Source organism: Agelaius phoeniceus, chromosome 33, assembly GCF_051311805.1.
Source record: "Agelaius phoeniceus isolate bAgePho1 chromosome 33, bAgePho1.hap1, whole genome shotgun sequence".
Classification (NCBI taxonomy): domain Eukaryota; kingdom Metazoa; phylum Chordata; class Aves; order Passeriformes; family Icteridae; genus Agelaius; species Agelaius phoeniceus.
The window spans coordinates 372,367-388,213 of NC_135297.1; the positions used below are offsets into that span (position 1 = coordinate 372,367).

A 15,847-nucleotide genomic window follows, 5' to 3' on the forward strand; every position below is an offset into this window, starting at 1 on the left:
TGGGGGCGGGGCTTAAATAGAGGAGGTGGGGCTTAAAGGGGAGGGGCTTAAATGGTGGCTGTAAAGTGGGGGTGGGGCTTAAATGAGGGAGGGGCTAAATGGAAAGTGGGAGGGGCTTAAATAGAGGATGTGTGGTTTAAAGGGGAGGGGCTTAAATTGGGTGGGGCGGGGCTTAAATGGAGGTGGGGCTTAAAGGGGGAGGGGCTTGAATTGGGTGAGGTGGGGCTTAAATAGAGGAGGTGGGGCTTAAAGGGGAGGGGCATAAATGGGGATGGGTTGTAAAATGGGGAGGGGCTTAAATGAGGGAGGGGCTTAAATTGGGAGGGGAGGGGCTTAAATGGGGTGGGGCTTAAATGTGGGAGGTGGGAGGGGCTTAAGGTCTTTGGGGGTGGGGCTTAAAGAGGTATGGGAGGGGCTTAATGCGAGGAGGAGGGGCTTAAAAGGGGAGGGGCATAAATCGGAGGGAGGAGCTTAAACGGGGAGGGGCTTAAGGAGGGAGGGGCTTAAAGGGGCAGCACTGAAATAAGGGGGAGGGGCTTAAAATGGGTTGGGCTTAAGGGGAGGGGCTTGAAGTGAAGGGGAGGGGCTTGAAGGGGTGGGGCTTAAATAGGGGAGGAGCTTGAGGAGTGAGGGGCGGGGCCTAGAGAGGAGGAGGGGCTTAGGGCATGGGAATGTGGGAGGGGCTTAAAGGTTGGTGGGAGGGGCTGGAGAAAAAGGGGAGGGGCTTAAGGGAGGGGGAGGAGCTTAAAGGAAGGGGAGGGGCTTAAAGGGAGGGGGAGGAGCTTGGAGTTGGGCTTGAATGGGTCTGAAAATGTGTGGGAGGGTCCTGCCCATTGTGGGCGTGTCCCGCAGGGTGTGGGGGCGTGGCCAAGCCTGACCCCACCCCCTTTCCCCCCCCCAGGGGTTGCTGCTGTCCAGGGCGGCCATCTTGAGGCAGCAGCTCCGCCAGGGGGCGGTGCTTGTGCGCCGGGGGGCGGGGCCTGTCCAAAAAGGGGCATGGCCAGAGCCGCCGGCCCCGCCCCCTGTCTGCGAGGGCATGGCCGAGCTGCTGCCCCAGCTGCGATTGGTCAGCGAGGGCTGCCAGCAGCGAATCAGGGACTGGCCCCGCCTCCGGGAGCTCGTCAGCCAATGGTGAGAGAGGGGCGGGGCCTAAGAGGAGGGGGCGGGGCTTAAAGAGCCAATGGGGGTGTGGGAGGGGCCTGGGTGGGCTTGACCTGGCTCCCAAAAGGCCCAAAATAAATTCCACCCAAAATGCACCCAAAATCCCAAAAATTGCCCCCAAAATCCCAAAAATTCCACCCAAAATTCCCCCAAAATCCCAAAAATTGCCCCCAAAATCCCAACAGTTCTACCAAATCCCCGAAAAACCCTCAAATTCCCAAAATTCCCCAAAATCCCAAAAATTTTCCCCAAAATCCTCAAAATTCCCCCAAAATCCCAAAATTTTCCCCAAAATTTCCCCCAAATCTCACCTGGCTCCCAAAATCCCAAAAATTGCCCCCAAAATCCCCAAATTTTCCCCAAAATCTCCAAAATTCCCCCAAAATCCCAAAAACTCCCCCCAAAATCCCAAAATTTTCCTCAAAATCCCAAAATTTTTGGAAAATCCCCAAAATTTCCCCCAAAATCCAAAAAATTGCCCCCAAAATCCCCAAAATTCCCCAAAATCCCAAAAATTTTCCCCAAAATCCTCAAAATTCCCCCAAAATCCCAAATTTCCCCCAAAATCCCCCCCAAATCTCACCTGGCTCCCAAAATCCCAAAAATTCCCCAAAATCCCAAAAACTCCCCCCAAAATCCCAAAATTTTCCTCAAAAATCCCCAAATTTTCCCCCAAATCTCCCCCCAGGTGGGCCCAGCCCGCTCAGTGGGCCCTGGCCACGCCCTCCGGCCACGCCCCCTTCTCCCATTGGCTGCAGCGCTGGAGAGCCGCCGCCCACGCCCTGCAGGCCACGCCCACCCCCGAGGAGGCCCCGCCCACCGCGGGGCTGAGGGAGGAGCCGGGGGAGGAGGAGGCTCCGCCCATCTGAGGCGCTCCGGAGGCTCTGATTGGTTGGGAATAAAAAGGGGGCGGGGAAAGGGGCGTGGCCTCAGTCTGTGCTCATTGAGGGGGCCCAAAGTGGCCCCAAATTGGCCCCAAAATGGACCCAAAATGTCCCCAAATGGACCCAAAATGGACCCAAATGGCCCCAAAATGTCCCCAAAGTGGCCCCAAAATGGCTCCAAAATGGACCCAAAGTGTCCCCAAACGGCCCAAAGTGGTCCCAAAATGGCCCCAAAGTGGTCCCAAATTGGCCCCAAACGGCCCAAAATGGACCCAAAGTGGCCCCAAATTGGCCCCAAAATGGACCCAAAGTGTCCCCAAAATGGTCCCCAAAATGGACCCAAAGTGTCCCCAAAATGGTCCCCAAAATGGACCCAAAATGGCCCCAAAATGTCCCAGGGCGGCCATGATGTCCCCAAGGTGTCCCCAAGGTGGCGCCAAAACATCCCCAAAGTGTCCCCAGGGTGGCCTCAAGGGGTCCCCAACGATGTCCCCAAGGTGCTCTCGGGATGTCCCCAAAGTGTCCCTGAGGTGGCCCCAAATTGTCCCCAAAGTGGCCCCACAATGGCCCCAAAGTGGCCCCAAAGTGTCCCTGAGGTGTCCCCAAGGTGTCTCTGAAATGTCCCCAGGGTGTCCCCAGCGTGGCCTCAAGGTGGCCTTGGTGTCCTCTCGAGGTGTCCCCAAAGTGTCCCCAGGGGCGTCCTGAGATGTCCCCAAAATGTCCCCAAAATGTCCCCAGGGTGGCCTCAAGGTCCTCTCGGGATGTCCCCAAAGTGTCCCCAAGGTGTCCCCAACAATGTCCCCAAGGTGGTCTCAAGGTGTCCCCAAGGTGTCCCCAGGGTGTCCCCAAAATGTCCCTGAGGTGTCCCCAAGGTGTCTCCAAAATTGTTCCCAAGGTGTCCCCAGGGTGGCCTCAAGGTGTCCTCGGGGTCCTCCCAGGATGTCCCCAAGGTGTCCCCAAAGTGTCCCCAACGATGTCCCCAAGGTGGTTCCAAAATGTCCCCAAACGGCCCCAAAGTGTCCCCAGGGTGGCCATGATGGCCCGAGGTGTCCCCAGAATGTCCCCAAGGTGTCCTTGGGGTCCTCCTGGGGTGTCCCTGAAGTGTCCCCAGGGGCATCCTGAGGTGTCCCCAAAGTGTCCCCACAACGGCCCCAAAGTGTGCCCAAGGTGTCATCAAAGTGACCCCAGGATGTCCCCAAGGTGTCCCCAAAGTGTCCCCAAAATGTTCCCAGAGTGTGTCTGAAATGTCCCCAAGGTGTCCTCGAGGTGTCCCCAGGGTGTCCCCAAAGTGCTCTCAGGGTGTCCCCGCAGTGTCCTTCAAATGTCCCCAGGGTGTCCCAAAGGTGTCCCCAGGGGGTTCTGAGGTGTCCCCAGGGTGTCCCCGGGGAGGTTCCTGAAATGTCCCCAAAATGTCCCCAAAGTGTCCCCAGGGTGTCCCCAGGGTGTCCCCAGGGTGGCCAATGGCGAGAGCCACCAGCAGGGGGCGCCCCAGTGCTCCCAGTTCACCCCAGTTCGTCCCAGTTCGTCCCAGTTGCTCCCAGTATAAACCAGTATCCCCAGTTACCCTCCCAGTACAAACCAGTACAAACCAGTAACCCCAAACCCCCTTTTCCCAGTCCCTCCCAGTACAAACCAGTATAAACCAGTACAAACCAGTAACCCCAGTTACCCTCCCAGTACAAACCAGTAACCCCAAACCCCCTTTTCCCAGTCCCTCCCAGTACAAACCAGTATAAACCAGTACAAACCAGTAACCCCAGTTACCCTCCCAGTACAAACCAGTAACCCCAAACCCCCTTTTCCCAGTCCCTCCCAGTACAAACCAGTATAAACCAGTACAAACCAGTACAAACCAGTAACCCCCAGTCCCTCCCAGTACAAACCAGTACAAACCAGTATAAACCAGTACAAACCAGTACCCCCCAGTCCCTCCCAGTATAAACCAGTACAAACCAGTAACCCCAAACCCCCTTTTCCCAGTCCCTCCCAGTACAAACCAGTATAAACCAGTAAGGACCAGTATAAACCAGTAACCCCCAGTCCCTCCAGTATAAACCAGTACAAACCAGTAACCCCAAACCCCCTTTTCCCAGTCCCTGCCAGTATAAACCAGTATAAACCAGTAACCCCAGCTCCCCTTTTCTCCCCTCCCAGTACAAACCAGTACAAACCAATACAAACCAGTAACCCCAAACTCCCTTTTCCCAGTCCCTCCCAGTATAAACCAGTATAGACCAGTATAAATCAGTTAGGGACCAGTATGGACCAGTACAGACCGGTATGGACCAGTATAAACCAGTACGGACCAGTACGGACCAGTATGGACTGGTATAAACCAGTATGGACTGGTACAAACCAGTATAAACCAGTATGGACCAGTACAAACCAATACAAACCAGTACAAACCAGTACAAACCAGTACAAACCAGTAACCCCAAACCCCCTTATCCCAGTCCCTCCCAGTATAAACCAGTATAAACCAGTATCCCCAGTTACCCTCCCAGTACAAACCAGTACAAACCAATCCCCCCAGTCCCTCCCAGTCCCTCCCAGTACAAACCAGTAACCCCAAACTCCCTTTTCCCAGTCCCTCCCAGTATAAACCAGTATAGACCAGTATAAATCAGTTAGGGACCAGTATGGACCAGTACAGACCGGTATGGACCAGTATAAACCAGTATGGACTGGTATAAAACCGGTATGGACCAGTATGGACCGGTATAAACCAGTACAGACCAGTATGGACCAGTGTGGACTGGTACGGACCAGTATGGACCGGTACAAACCAGTATAAACCAGTACGGACCAGTACAAACCAGTAACCCTTTATGGTCCCCCCTTTAAAGATGTGGAGAAGGGGCCAAAGGGGGCGTGGTCAAACCAAACCCCGCCCCCAATTCAGGCCACGCCCCTCCTCAAAATGGCGCCGAAATGGCCCCAAAATGGCGCCGACTTTGGCCCCTCCCCCGTCCCAAAAGGCCCCGAATTTTCCCGATTTTGGGGCTAAAAATTCCGAATTTGAGGTAAAAAATAAAAATTTTCCCTTTTTTGTTTTGGTTTTTAGCAGCCAGGAGACGAAATTTGGGGTTCGAATTCTTTATTTTGGGTCAAAATTCACAAATTTGGGTGAAAAATCACAAATTTTGGTTAAACAATCACAAATTTTGGGGTTAAAAATCACAAGTTTTGGTGACAAATCGCAATTTTGGGCTATAAAAATATCGATTTTTTGGGTCAAAAAAATCCCAAATTTTGGGTTAGAAAATCCTGATTTGGAGCTTTAAAAAAAATCTCAAATTTTGGTAAAAAATCCCAATTTTTGGCCAATAAAATCCCAATTTTTTGCCTATAAATCCCCAATTTTTGGGTTATAAAATCCCAATTTTAGGCTATAAAATCCCAATTTTTTGCCAATAAAATCCCAATTTTTGGGGCTATAAAATCTCGATTTTTGGGTTACAAAAATCCCAATTTTTTGCCTATAAAACCCCAATTTTTGGCCTACAAAAAATCCCAATTTTTGGCCTACAAAAAATCCCAATTTTTGGGTTACAAATCCCAATTTTTGGGTTATAAAACCCAATTTTTGCCTACAAAAACCCAATATTTTGCCCATAAAATCCCAATTTTTGGGGCTATAAAAATCCCAATTTTTTTGCCTATAAAATCCCAATTTTTAGGCTATAAAATCTCAATTTTTTGCCTATAAATCCCCAATTTTTGGGTTATAAAATCCGCATTTTTAGGCTATAAAATCCCAATTTTTCGCCTTTAAAATCCCAATTTTTGGGCTATAAAATCCCAATTTTTAGGCTATAAAATCCCAATTTTTGGAGCTATAAAATCCCAATTTTTTGCCTATAAAAATCCCAATTTTGGGGGCTATAAAACCCCAATTTTTGCCTACAAAAACCCAATTTTTTGCCCATAAAATCTGAATTTTTGGGTTACAAAATCCCAATTTTTTGCCGAAAAAATCTCAATTTTTAGCCCATAAAATCCCAATTTTTCGCCTTTAAAATCCCAATTTTTGGGGCTATAAAATCCCAAGTTTTTGCCTATAAAAATCCCAAGTTTTAGCTATAAAATCCCAATTTTTTGCCATAAAATCCCAATTTTTGGCCAATAAAAATCCCAATTTTTTGCCTATAAAATCCCAATTTTTGGGGCCATAAAATCCCAATTTTTTTGCCAATAAATTCTCAATTTTTGGGTTATAAAATCCCAATTTTTTGGCTTTCAAAAGCGTCGATTTTGGGGTTAAAAGCAGCGGATTTGGGGCTGGGGCTCCCCCAGCAGCGCCACCCGTGGAGCCCCGAGCGTCACCAGCGCCGGCGGCGGCAAAATGACGTAGGCGGGGACGGGTGACGTCATCGGAGACGTCGGCGGCGACGTCATCGATGGGCGGGGCAGCTGCGGGGAAAGAGAGGGAAAAAAGGGTTAAAAATGGGGATTTTTGGGGGGTTAAAAATGGGAATTTTGGAGTTAAAAATGGGGATTTTTTTGAGGTTAAAATGGGGAATTTTGGCGTTAAAAAAATGGGGAATTTTGGGGGTTGCAAATTGGATTTTTTGGGGTTAAAATGGGGATTTTGGGAGGGTAAAAAAGGGGGATTTGGGGGTTAAAAATGGGGAATTTTATAGTTAAAAATGGGGAATTTGGGGGGTTGAAAATGGGGAATTTTGGGGGTAAAAAATGGGGATTTTGGGAGTAAAACGGATTTTTTTGGGGTTGAAAATGGGGAATTTGGGGGTAAAAAAGGGGGATTTTTTTGAGGTTAAAATGGGAATTTTTGGGGTTGAAAATGGGGAAATTGGGGGCTAAAAATTGGGAATTTTGGGGTTAAAATGGGGATTTTGGGAGGGTAAAAATGGGGAATTTTGGGGTTAAAAATGGGGAATTTTGGGGGGTAAAAATGGGGATTTTTGGGGGTAAAAATTTGGAATTTGGGGTTAAAAATGGGGAATTTTGGGGGGTAAAAATGGGGAATTTTGGGGGTAAAAATGGGGAATTTTGGGGGTTAAAAATGGGGAATTTGGGGGTAAAAAAGGGATTTTTTTGAGGTTAAAATGGGAATTTTTGGGGGTTAAAAATGGGGAATTTTGGGGGTTAAAAATGGGGAATTTTGGGTGTAAAAATGGGGAATTTTGGGAGGGTAAAAAAGGGGAATTTTTGGGGGTAAAATGGGGAATTTGGTGGGGTTAAAAATGGGGATTTGGGGGGGTAAAAAGGGGGATTTTTTTGAGGTTAAAATGGCAATTTTGGGGGTTAAAAATGGGGAATTTTGGGGTAAAAAAGGGGGATTTTTTGAGGTTAAAAATGGGGATTTTGGGGGATTAAAATTGGGGATTTTGGGGTAAAAAGGGAATTTGGTGGGGTTAAAAATGGGGAATTTTGGGGTTAAAAATGGGGATTTTGGGAGGGTAAAAAATGGGGAATTTTATGGCTAAAAGTGGGAATTTGGTGGGGTTAAAAATGGGGATTTTTGGGGGTTAAAATGGGGATTTTGGGAGGGTAAAAAAGGGGATTTTTGGGTTACAAATGGGGATTTTGGAGAGTTAAAAAAGGGGATTTTGGGGTTAAAAATGGGGAATTTGGGGGGTTGAAAATGGGGAATTTTGGGGGTAAAAGGGAATTTGGGGGGTTAAAATGGGGATTTTTTCGGGTTAAAAATGGGGATTTTGGGGGTTAAAATGGGGGAATTTGGGAGGGTAAAAATGGGGAATTTTGGGGGTTAAAAATGGGGATTTTGGGGGTTAAAAATCGGGAATTTGGGGTAAAAAATGGGGGATTTTGGGGGATTAAAAAAGGGGAATTTTGGGGGTTAAAAATGGGGAATTTTGGGGTTAAAAATGGGGAATTTTGGGGTTAAAAATGGGGAATTTGCGACTTAAAAATGGGGAATTTTGGGGTTAAAAATGGGAATTTGGGGGGTAAAAATGGGGAATTTTGGGAGGGTAAAAATGGGGAATTTTATGGCTAAAAATGGGGAATTTTGGGGGGTAAAAATGGGAATTTTGGGTTAAAAATGGGGATTTTGGGAGGGTAAAAATGGGGAATTTTGGGCGTTGAAAATGGGGAATTTTGGAGTTAAAAATGGGGATTTTTTTTGAGGTTAAAATGGGGAATTTTGGCGTTAAAAAAATGGGGAATTTTGGGGTTGTAAATTGGATCTTTTTGGGGTTAAACGGGGAAATTTTGGGGGTTACAAATGGGGATTTTTTGGGGGTAAAAATGGCATTTTTTGGGGGTTAAAAAAAGAGGAATTTTGGGGAAAAAATTGAAATTTTGCCGGTGAGAAATGAAAACGTTTGGGGTTAAAAATGGGAATTTTTTAGGGTTAAAAAATCGGATCTTTTGTGGGGTTAAACCTGAATTTTCGGGGGGGTTAAAAATGGAATTTCGGGGGTTAAAAAGGGGAAATTTTGGGGGGTTATAAAGGGGAATTTGGGGGGTAAAAAAATTGAAATTTTGTGGTGAGAAATGAAACATTTGGGGTTAAAAATGGGAATTTTTAGGGTTAAAAAATCGAATTTTTTGGGGGTTAAAAATGGAATTTTGGGGGTTAAAAGGGGAAATTTTGGGGGTTAAAAAAGGGGAATTTGGGGGGTAAAAAAACTGAAATTTTGTGGTGAGAAATGAATGGTTTGGGGTTAAAAATGGGAATTTTTTAGGGTTAAAAAATCGGATTTTTGGGGGGTTAAAAATGGAATTTTGGGGGGGTTAAAAATGGAATTTTGGGGGTTTAAAAAGGGGAATTTTGGGTTAAAAAAGGGAATTTGGGGGTAAAAAACCTGAAATTTTGTCGGTGAGAAATGAAAGGTTTGGGGGTAAAAATGGAATTTTTTGGGGTTAAAAATTGGATTTTCTGGGGGGTAAAAAGATGGAATTTTCTGGGTTGAAAAGTGGGGATTTTCGGGGGTAAAAAATTGGATTTTTGGGGTTGCAAATTGGATTTTTTGGGGCTAAAAATGGGAATTTTTTGAGGTTACAAAATCGGATTTTTGGGGGGATAAAAGATGGGCTTTTGGGGTTAAAAATTTGAATTTTGGGGTGTTTAAAAATGGGGATTTTGGGAGGGTAAAAAGGGGAATTTTGGCGGTTAAAAAGGGGAATTTGGGGGGGTTAAATATTTAAATTTTTAGGGTTAAAAATGGGATATTTGGGGTAAAAAAAATGTCGGATTTTGGGTTAAAAATGGGAAATTTTGGGGCTTAAAAAGGGGAAACTTTTGGGGGTTAAAAATGGAATTTTTGGGTTGAAAAGTGGGGATTTTGGGGTTAAAAACCGGAATTTTGGGGTGTTTTAAAATGGGATTTTTGGGGGGTTAAAAATGGAATTTTGGGGGTTAAAAAGGGAATTTTGGGGGTAAAAAATCGGATTTTTGGGGGGTTAAAACCTGAATTTTTGGGGGTTAAAAATGGAATTTGGGGGTTTAAAAAGGGGAATTTTGGGGTAAAAAATCGGATTTTTGTGGGGTTAAAACCTGAATTTTTGGGGGTTACAAATGGATTTCGGGGGTTAAAAAGGGGACATTTTGGGGTTAAAAAAATGGCAAATTTGGGTTCAAAAAAGGGAATTTTGGGGACTTACCTGGGGCGGGGGAGGGGAGCAGGGCCGGGGGTGGCGCTGGGCCCTGGGGGACCCCGGGGGGGACCCTTGGGGTGAATTTTGGGGTGACCCCGGGAGGGGCCCTTGGAACGGCCCCGGCGGCGGCGGCAGCAGCGGCAAAGGCGCCCCATGGCCTCAGAACTGGGGAAAAAACGGCGGAAAATTGGCCAAAAACGACCCAAAATCGGCAAAAATGAGAAAAAAATGACAAAAATATTCAAAATAAGCCAAAAAACCGGCCCAGAATGACCCAAATAGGCCCAGAATCGCCCCAAAAACGCCAAAAATGAGCCCTGAATTAGGAAAATGTTTTAAATAACCCAAAATTACCCAAAATGGCCCCAAATTACCCCAAAATTACCCCAAAATAAGCCAAAAAATCCTTAAAATTCTCCAAATCCCCCACGAATCCAACTCACCCCAAAATTCTCCCAGATCCCCAAAAAATTCCCCCTAAAAGTCCCAAAATTCCCCTAAAACTCAAATCCCCCAAATTTTCCCCAAAACTTCCTGGAATTGCCCCAAATTTTACCCCAAATCGGCCCAAAAAAATCCCAAATCCCCCCCAAGCCCTTGATGCCTCCACAAAATCCCAAAATTCCCCAAAATTCCCCAAAATTCCCCAAAAATTCCCCCAAAAATTCCCTCAAATCCCAAAAAAATCCCCCTAAAACCTCCCAAAATTCCCCAAAATTCCCCCAAAAATTCTCCCCAAAATCCCCCTAAAAACCCAAATCCCAAAAATTTCCTCAAATCCCCCTCAAACCTCCCCAAATTCCCCTAAAAACCCCAAAATTCTCCTCAAATCCTCCTCAGATTTTCCCCCCAAATCCCCAAAAATCTCCCAAAACTCCCAAATTTCTCCCCAAATGCCCCCAAATTTTCTCCCCTAAACCTCCCAAAATTCCCCCAAAAATCCCCTTTAAAAATCCCCCAAAATTCCAAATTTTCCCCCCCAAAAAACCCCAAAATTCCCCCAAACCTTCCCCCAAAAAATCCCCAAATTCCCCTAAAATATCCCAAAATCCCCAAAATCCCGAAAACCCCAAAATTCCCCTCCAAAAAACCCCAAATTCCCCAAAATTCCCCCCAAATTCCCCCAAAATCCCCCAAATTTCCCCTCCCAAAAACCCCAAATTCCCCCGAATTTCCCCTTAAAACCCCAAAAAATCGCTTTGAAAATCCCCACAAAAGCCCCAAAATTTCCCCCAAATTTCCCCCAAATCCCCCCCAAAAATCCCAAATTCCCCCCAAACCCTCCCGCACCCCAAAATCCCCCAAATTTCCCCCAAATTTCCCCCAAAATTCCCATTTTTCCCTTGCCTGATCTCGAGCAGTTTCACCCCAAATTCGGCCGCGGCCGCTCTGGGATTTTGGGGGGGGCGGGGCCGCATTTTTGGGGCGCGGTGACGTCATCACCGCAACCCCTTCATTCCCACCCTTATGACGTCATCAGCGCCCCAAAAAAAACCTTTAATTAAAAGCCCTCAAAACCTTTAATTAAAACCCTAAAAAAACGAGGTCGATCCTAAAAAACAAAAAACCCCAAAACCGGTCCGGGCACCCCAAAAACCGGCTCGGGAGCGTGATGACGTCATCGGGGCGTCGATTTAGGTCACGGAGCCCCAAAATGGCCCCGGGCACCCCAAAAATTGAGGCGGAAACCGCAAAATTGGGGGGGGGAAGGGAGCGCAAAAAGAAAATGGCGGCGGTGACGTCATCGGGGAGGCGGGAAGGGGGCGGGGCTTTGGGAATGGGGACGGGAATTGGGCATTTGAGGGCAAAAATTGGGGATTTCACCCAAAATTTGGGGATTTGAGCCCAAAATTGGGGATTTTTGAGGGAAATCGGGGATGGGGACCCGGAATTTGGGGATTGGAGCCCAAAATTTGGGGATTTAACCCCAAAATTTGGGGATTTGAGCCCAAAATTTGGGGATTTTAAACCCGAAATCTGGGGATTTGAGCCCAAAAATTTGGGATTTCACCCCAAAATTGGGGGATTTGATCCCAAAATTGGGGATTTTTGAGGGGAAATCGGGATGGGGACCCGAAATTTGGGGATTGGAGCCCGAAATTTGGGGATTTTAAACCCGAAATTGGGGGATTTGAGCCCAAAAATTGGGGATTTTAAACCGGAATTTGGGGATTTTAAACCCGAAATTGGGGGATTTAACCCCAAAATTGGGGATTTTTGAGGGAAAATCGGGGATGGGGACCCGGAATTTGGGGATTTAACCCCAAAATTTGGGGATTTTAAACCCAAAATTGGGGGATTTCACCCCAAAATTGGGGATTTTTGAGGGGAAATCGGGGATGGGATCCGGAATTTGGGGATTGGAGCTGAAAATTTGGGGATTTAAAACCCGAAATTCAGGGATTTGAGCCCAAAAATTGGGGATTTTAAACCGGAATTTGGCGATTTTAAACCCAAAATTTGGGGATTTGATCCCAAAATTGGGGATTTTTGAGGGCAAATCTGGGATGGGGACGCGGAATTTGGGATTGGAGCCAAAAATTTGGGGATTTCACCCCAAAATTTGGGGATTTGAGCCCAAAATTGGGGATTTTTGAGGGGAAATCGGGGATGGGGACACGGAATTTGGGGATTTTAAACCGAAATTTGGGGATTTTAAGCCCAAAAATTGGGGATTTCACCCCAAAATTGGGGATTTTTGAGGCCAAATCTGGGATGGGGACCCGGAATTCGGGGATTGGACCCCGAAATTTGGGATTTTAAAACCGAAATTTGGGGATTTGGGACAAAAATTTGGGGATTTTTAAACCCGAAATTCGGGGATTTGAGCCCAAAAATTGGGGATTTCACCCCAAAATTGGGGATTTTTGAGGGGAAATGGGGATGGGGACCCGGAATTTGGGGTTTGGAGCCCGAAATTTGGGGATTTAAACCCAAAAATTGGGATTTTAAACGCGAAATTTGGGGATTTGAGCCCAAAAATTGGGGATTTTAAACCGGAATATGGGGATTTTAAACCCAAAATTCAGGGATTTGACCCCAAAATTTGGGATTTTTGAGGGCAAATCCGGGATGGGGACCCGGAATTTGGGGATTGGAGCGCGAAATTTGGGGATTTAAACCCAAAAATTGGGATTTTAAACACGAAATTTGGGGATTTGAGCCCAGAAATTGGGGATTTGACCCCAAAATTGGGGGATTTGAGCCCAAAATTGGGGATGGGGACCCGGAATTTGGGGATTGGACCCCGAAATTTGGGGATTTTAAACCGGAATTTGGGGGATTTGATCCCAAAATTGGGGATTTTTGAGGGAAAAACGGGGATGGGGACCTGGAATTTGGGGATTTCACCCCAAAATTTGGGGATTTTAAACCCGAAATTTGGGGATTTAACCCAAAATTTGGGGATTTCACCCCAAAATTTGGGGATTTGACCCCAAAATTGGGGATTTTTGAGGGGAAATCGGGGATGGGGACCTGGAATTTGGGGATTGGAGCCCAAAATTTGGGGATTTAACCCCGAAATTTGGAGATTTTAAACCCGAAATTTGGGGATTTGAGCCCAAAAATTTGGGATTTCACCCCAAAATTGGGGATTTGATCCCAAAATTGGGGATTTTTGAGGGAAAATCGGGGATTGGAGACCCGGAATTTGGGGATTGGAGCCCAAAAATTGGGGATTTTAAACCCGAAATTTGGGATTTGAGACGAAAATTTGGGGATTTCACCCCAAAATTGGGGATTTTTGAGGGCAAATCTGGGATGGGGACCCGGAGTTTGGGGATTGGAGCCCGAAATTTGGGATTTGACCTCAAAATTTGGGGATTTAATCAAAAATCCAGAAAGGGACCCAAAAATTGGGGATTTGAGGCCAAAAATTGGGAATTTAACCCCGAAATTTGGGATTTTTGAGGGCAAATCTGGGATGGGGACCCGGATTTTGGGGATTTAACCCCAAAATTCGGGGATTGGACCCCAAAATTTGGGATCTGGACCCCAAAATTGGGGAATGGGACCCAAAATTCTGGGATTTGACCCCAAAATTGGGAATGGGACCCGAAATTCTGGGATGGAACCCCAAAATTTGGGAATTTGAGCCCAAAATTACCACAGAAACCCCAAAATTCTGGGTTTTCATCCCAAAATTTGGGTTCTGGACCCCAAAATTTGGGAATGGGACCCAAAATCGGCCCAGGAACCCAAAAATTCGGGAACGGGACCTGAAATTTGGGGATTGGACCCCAAAATTGGGAATTGAGCCCCAAAATTTGGGAATTTGAGCCCAAAATCAGCCCAGAAACCCCAAAATTCTGGGATTTCAGCCCAAATTTGGGTCCTGGATGCCAAAATTTGGGAATTTAACCCCAAAATTTGGGAATTGGACCCCAAATTTGTGAATCTGAGCCCAAAATTTGGAACTGAGCCCCAAAATTTGGAAATTTGACCCCAAAATTTGGGATTTGCCTCCAAAATTTGGGAATTTGACCCCAAAATCAGCCCAGGAACCCCAAAATTTGGGATTTGAGTCAAAAATTTGGGAATTTCAGCCCAAAATCCCCCAGTGACGTCACCGCCTCATTTGCATATGGCTCATTTGCATAGCCCACCCCACCGCGGTTCTCCATTGGTGCGTCCCTCATTAGCATAAATCTAATTTGCATATCGGCGCCCCACCCACACCAAGGACTCGAGGCTCGGCAGTCCAGCTCATTTGCATGTTCATTTGCATGTTCATTTACATATCGGGGCTTGGCACAATAAATCCGTTAATTATGGCACTCATTTGCATACGGGCGTTCATTTGCATACAGCGAAGTGTAGACACGGCGGTGCTCATTTGCATACGGTGATCGGTGCTCATTTGCATGCCCCGCCTCATTTGCAGGTTCATTTGCATATCGCAGTTAAGTGAGATGTGCATTTGTGCGGCTGTGTCAGTGCTCATTTGCATAATGCTTGTTTATGTACAGCTCATTTACATATTAAATAACCCGCGGGTCGTCGCTCATCTCCATCTCATTTGCATATCGACAACATAACAACGTCTCCATTTGCATATAACCTCATTTACATATATTTACACACCCCTCATTTGCATATCACCCTCATTTGTATTGCCACATCCCCCTCATTTGCATAAAGTGCTGTTGAGGTCTTGTCCTCTTGTCTCATTTACATATTGCTCTTTTAAATATCGCTCATTTGCATACGGCTCATTTGCATACAGCTCATTTACATACAGCTCATTTACATGCGCACTCTCTCTCACACTGGGGGGGGGGGGATCGACCCCAAATTTGGGGAATTTGACCCCAAAATTTTGGGGATTTTCTCCAAAAATTTGGGGTTTTTTTAATCCCAAATTTTGAATTTTTCACCCCAAAATTTTGGGGGAATTTCAGGGCAATTTTGGGATCATTTTTTTTCAAATTTTGAAGGATTTTATCCCAAATTTTGGGTGTTTTATATTAAATTTTGACAGATTTTGTCAAAATCTTGGATTTTTTCACCCAAATTTTGAAAGGTTTTTAATCCTAAATTTTGGGAGTTTCTCCCTCAAATTTTGAGGGTTTTTCCCCCAAATTTTAGGATTTTTTCCCCAACTTTTGGGACTTTCCCCGTGAAATTTTTGGGATTTTTTTTCCCCCTAAATTTTGGAATTTTTCCTCTCAAGTTTTTGGGAATTGTTCCCTCCAATTTTTGGGATTTTTTTTCCCCTCGAATTTTTCAGGAAATTTTACCTAAAATTTGGAATTTTTCTCCTCCAAATTCTGGGATTTTCTTCTCCAACTTTTAAGGAAATTTTTCCCAAATTTTGCAGAATTTCCTCAGAAATTTTTGGGATTTTTTTCCCGAAATTTTGGGATTTTTTCCTCTACATTTTCTGGCTTTTCTTCTCAATTTTTTCTGGTTTTTCCCCCCAATTTTAAGATTTTTTTTCCCTCAGATTTGGAAAAATTTTTTCCCCTAAATTTGGAGATTTTTTCCACCAAATTCTGGGATTTTTCCTCTCAAATTTTTCTGATTTTCCTCCAAATTTTCGGATTTTTTTACCTCAAATTTTTGGTGGTTTTCGTGTTTTTCCCTCCAAATTTTGGGAAAATTTTTGCCCAAATTTTGGGGATTTTTCCCCCAGATTTTGGGAATTTTTTTCCCCCAAATTTTGGGATTTTTCCCCCAGATTTTGGGAATTTTTTTCCCCAAATTTTGGGGTT

The 15,847-nt window shown here is 45.6% G+C and overlaps 2 long non-coding RNA genes across 2 annotated transcripts; one reads left to right on the plus strand and one right to left on the minus strand.

Moving 5' to 3' along the window:
• The first annotated feature begins 904 nt into the window (after positions 1-904).
• LOC143696349 (uncharacterized) lies at positions 905-2,060 on the plus strand. The gene is made up of 2 exons (XR_013185750.1): positions 905-1,131; positions 1,850-2,060. It is a non-coding gene; the product is annotated as an uncharacterized LOC143696349 (long non-coding RNA).
• A 3,065-nt stretch (positions 2,061-5,125) lies between these two features.
• Positions 5,126-11,367, minus strand: LOC143696345 (uncharacterized). The gene is made up of 3 exons (XR_013185749.1): positions 10,980-11,367; positions 9,639-9,797; positions 5,126-6,458 (listed from the first exon to the last, which is right to left on the minus strand). It is a non-coding gene; the product is annotated as an uncharacterized LOC143696345 (long non-coding RNA).
• Positions 11,368-15,847: the final 4,480 nt, after the last annotated feature.